The sequence below is a fragment of the Geospiza fortis genome, unplaced genomic scaffold, assembly GCF_000277835.1.
Source record: "Geospiza fortis unplaced genomic scaffold, GeoFor_1.0 scaffold131, whole genome shotgun sequence".
NCBI classification, from domain to species: Eukaryota; Metazoa; Chordata; class Aves; order Passeriformes; family Thraupidae; genus Geospiza; species Geospiza fortis.
The window spans coordinates 1,212,887-1,217,761 of NW_005054391.1; the positions used below are offsets into that span (position 1 = coordinate 1,212,887).

The 4,875-nt window shown below is 42.3% G+C and overlaps 1 non-coding gene across 1 annotated transcript; it reads left to right on the top strand.

Moving 5' to 3' along the window:
* Positions 1–75: 75 nt before the first annotated feature.
* On the top strand, positions 76–149 carry TRNAI-AAU. Its single transcript has one exon. It is a non-coding gene; the product is annotated as a tRNA-Ile (tRNA).
* The last annotated feature ends 4,726 nt before the right edge of the window (positions 150–4,875 follow it).

Here is a 4,875-nt window from a genome sequence, read left to right on the forward strand (position 1 = left end):
GGTGTGGCAGCGGCAGCGACATCGCGCCGCTCCCACACCGACTGGGTACGCTTCCGGAAAGGCCATCTACGCGCCGGCCGGTTAGCTCAGTTGGTTAGAGCGTGGTGCTAATAACGCCAAGGTCGCGGGTTCGATCCCCGTACGGGCCAGACTTTTTGCCCGTCCCGCTGACTATTACAGCCGTCCCTCGGCTCCAGCAGGGCGCTCGCGGGAACGCGGCACTCGCTGGATGGGAGAGACTGGGACGGGTGGGGACGGGACGAGAAACAGGGGAACAACTGCTAATAGAAGAAACAATGGGTGGAGGAAATGCGCGGAGGGAGGTTTTAAATCTTTCCGTAGCTCCTCACCAAAGTATTCCATGTTTTGCGCCGCAGCACTTTGTTCAAGTGCTTCTGTTAAATAGCGTTAAGCCAGAAGAAAGTTTGCAGGAATTCAGGAGGTGTCCCCTTCCAGTGAATAATCCCAGGTCTTTAGCTCATTGTATTAGTGCGACTCTTCGATAGCTCTGTGTCACGGGCTGGAAGACGCTGAAGAGAGTGGGCTTTTATTGTTTTTCTTCCTTTGAAACGGGGAGACAAGCAGATCTCTGATTTTTCATAGGATGCTCTGAACTCCGTATAGAAAGTAGCCAAACTTGAGAGGCACACTGTAATGTGAGTCTTAATTTTTATAAGTGTGCTGTTTATTCAAGAAAAAGTTCCAGGCCAAGCAGAGGTTCAGTAATGGAGCACTACATCTGCAGGAGTGGCCAAGATGGACCTCTGCCAGCTCTACCTGCCTCAGTAAGTTTTCTCTCCAAGAGACTTCTCTTAGAAGCTCAGGACAGTTATTATTTTTGTCCTATCTGCCTCTGAACTGAAATGAGACTTCTCCAGAGGAGGGAAACTTTCTGGTGTTCATGTTTTCATTGTGGTTTCATTGTGGGAACTACTGATGTTGTTATTAGAGCTGCATACATGCGGGTCACAGCTTCTTTGGGAAAATGCTTTGAGGTAACAGCATTCTATTGACTTCTTTCACAAATCTGCTAGTACATCCCTTTACTATTCAGGCCCGTTGCTTACGTCTTCTTCCAAGTGCAGGGGCTGATTCACAATAAGAGATAATGGTAATAATAATAATAATAATAATAATAATAATAATAATAATAATAATAATAATAATAATAATATAATAATAATAATAATAATAATAATAATAATAATAAAGTGGGTGATACTTCATGCCAGAGTTCTGACACTACTCATTCCCCAGCATGTCACAAAGGTACTCCAAGGGCACACTAGAAGTGTCACTCCAAAGTCACAGTGTAACTTGTAAATCATAAAGATGAATATTCATGTTATCTAGCATCCAAACTGCTGTCATGGCTCCATCAGATGTCACGGGAGAGTAATATGGTTCTGGTTTGATGACCTTCTGTCTTGCCACTCCACTCAATGATCCTCCTCAATTCCTTTGGGTCTAGTTATAGTGGCCAAGACTTGACTGTGTATAATGACATTCATTTTAAATGAACTGAAAGGAGAAAAAAACATGGTGCTCTGCTTCAGAAAAAAAAAATCCAGGAACACTATTGCTTTGTTTTATATTTCCCACATTAGGAATCAGATTTTTATTGTAGCTATGTTGCTGTATTGCAAAGTCCTTGCTATAAAACCAAGGTAATGCGATGGCTCCTTGGCCACTTTCTCAGTTTGGTTTGAATTGCTTATATTCTGTGTGGTTCTTTGCCAGCCAGGACTGTATGGGCATATTTTCCCTAAATTTACTTTCAGCAGATGGTTGTCAGATTGTGAGGGTCAGCCATTGTCCCTAGGGGAGTCATTCCAGAGCCTGTTGTTCAACCTCAAAGCTAGTTGGAGAATAAAGAGAGATTAAACAAACAAACCCATATAGTGGAATAATGCTCTCGTGAGGATGGGCCAGGAATTTCCATTCTGATGCTCTGCAGTGGCAGATGCTGGGGCATATTCTGGGGTTACTGTTCAATGTTTTGTTTAACCTGTAATTGGACTGCACATCAAGGCCAAAATGGGTCCCAGCTGCTGTGTGCTTAAAGTGTGGGGTGAAGCACAGCCCTTCTGTCCACAGCAGGCATTGATGGGGAGGATGAACCTCTTGTTGACTATAACAATGCTAATTGCTGAGAGCTGAGGAGGAGCCTTCAGTCCAGTCAAACCTCTTCAGGCACTGTTTCTGATTATAAGCTGTTGTGGTCTAGAGTTACAGAGACCAACTCAGCTAATTAGTTTCATGTTCTTCACTGGGATGTCTACATTTGTTTTTGCATGAAATGCTACTAAGAGGGCTCTTAACTCCAAACATTTGAAGGTAGCTGGAAAGTGGGTTCACACAGCATTCAATTCAGTAAATGAGTATTCATTCACTCAGTGATGTTCTGAAACATTTTCTTTTCCAACCACATCAGAGGTTAGTTTTATAATTTCTTACATTGTCTTTATTGCTAGAATACCTAAGTCTTTTGCCATTGGGATGCTTTATTCATTCAGCTTTCTTTTGAGGGTCTTAATTATAGCAAGAATCTGAGTGGCAAAGATTGATCGGATATATCAATACAGCAACGCACAGATGCAATCCAGAAATATCATTTTTGAAATCAAAGGCAGGATGTGGTGGAAGGAGCTGCTCTTTAGATTGATTTGTGTGCAACAAAGTTGTAAGTATTAATGCTATTATAGGTGAAGCTTAACATTTGCTTAAAGCTGGGGAGTGTAGTGTTTACTTTCCACCTGCCAGGAAAAAAAGGCAGCTCTATCAAAAAGCCTGCTCCTGTTCTGAGCCCAAAGAAAGAGTCTCATTTAGTGTTGTTGTGAGCAGAGATGCAGGTGGGAGGGGGATGAGGAAGTGCCATAGAAACAGGCATGGGAAGGAGCCAGCAGCCAAGAATGTGGCTCAATGGGCATGAGCAGCCCAGCACTGTGAGCCCAGGATCTGGCTAAAAGCAAGCAGGAGCTGTAAGGAAAAGCCCAACAACCAGCCCCCTGTTTGGGTCCTCGAGTCTCAGAAACAAGGGTTATTCAAGAAAGGGGACAGCAAGACAGAGACACTGGCTTCCAGTTTCTTTGCTACTCAATAAATAAGGACCCTGAGTTTTTATCTTGCAGTTCACATCAGAACAGAGTAACTATATTTACTGCTGAAGCTGGAGAAATATCTTCAAATTGGTATTTCTTAGAAAGTAATTGCTAAAATGAAATGTAAGCAAATCTGAGTAACGTGTTAAAACCCGAGAAAGTGGGATGGAGTGGACTTGAACAAGAATCAAATCTTTGCTCTTGACATAGTATGTAAAAGGATTAAGTAACTTTGTAAACAAAATATGCAGCAATTTCTGCTGCAGTTTTTTATGCAGCAATTTCTGCCGCAGTTTTGAATGAATGCCTACCTGTGGAGTTACTAAATTTAAATAACTGAACAGTCCTTTTCTCTCTGTGTAAGAATTCACCATCAATGCCCATAGTGCAACAGGGCCATGTGGCGGGCACCAAATTCTCACTTCAACCTGTGCCATATACAAGTGAAAGATAGCTGTGGAAATATCTGGCTTCAGGTGTGTGTTTGTACTTGTTTTAAAAATAATAAATAAACTTACCTACTAGATTAGCAGAAGCAGCTATAGCCATACACCAGTACTGTGTGGTGAGGGGCAAGTGTTCAGTTTATTCAGTATCTAGTCACTGTTACACAAGTGAAGTAAGCTAAAGATAACATAACCTTTGGCAATATTCTCTCAGAGTTTAAAATAAAGCATGTTGAAGTCTGGGTAAGAATTTTCTTATTTTTGCAGATGAAGAGGAAAAAAGTTTTTAAAAATAAATAACACGGATGTATTTTGCTATGTCACTTTTGCCATTAGCAATGTGAGGAACGATGAAGAGCAGTGGGGGAAGTCTGCAGTTTGATATGCTCAGGCTTCTGTAGAAGAACTGTGCTACTTCCAGGGGAACAGAAAATGATGGGCCTCTAATAAGCTCATGATGCTGAACAGTCAGTATAGCTGTTAAACTTTCTATCTGAGGCTAACTGAATCACAGCTGGCTAATATCCATCACAACTTTTAGAAGTAAATAATCTGATTTTCTACTAAACAGTTAAAATGCTACGTGGGATGCAGACTAAAGCACCTTTGCACTTGTCTACCCAATGCTTTCAGGGGCAGAAATTCTGACTTTGTCTGGACTTAAACCTAAACAAGAGAGGGCAAGACAAAGTTGAAGATAAAATCCCAGGGTCCTGATACCAGGTATCCCTGGTGGTAACCAGCAGCTCATACCTCATACTCCTTCCTTGCGCGCATTGTTTTAAAGCAATCTTGAAAGCAGAGAGCAAGAGGGCAAAGCAGGACAGCAGGTCTCTGGTGTGTCACTCCACATAGCTGACAAACCCTTGTGCACATTTCACAGAAAGCTACTCTGGCACTGAGCTAGATGGCTGCAACTCACGCTGCTGTGGTGTGGGACAGCTGTCAAGGTGGGTTAGTTTCATAAATGAGCATCTGACATTGTGTGCTTGAAACGAGGCTTACCAAAAAAGCCCTTTGTCTACAGTTTCTGTCACTTGGACTGTACTGCTGAGAACTTGTTTAGTCTGCAGAGAACAGCAGGGGATTCCCCGAGGCTCCAAAATTTGGCATTAAAAAGGACATTCGAATTTCTATGGCTTTTCTCTTCAGCCACAGGATATTCAAATATCTGGTGAGTCCAAAATAAAATAAGTCAGGTGTCCATGTCATCTTCTCAGTTGTGCTTGAAATCTGCTTTCTTTTTGGCCAGAGCTGGCTTTGAATTTCTCGTGTTGGTTTAGTGAAGACTTCACATGAAGCCTGGATGGCAGAAAATATGGTTCAAG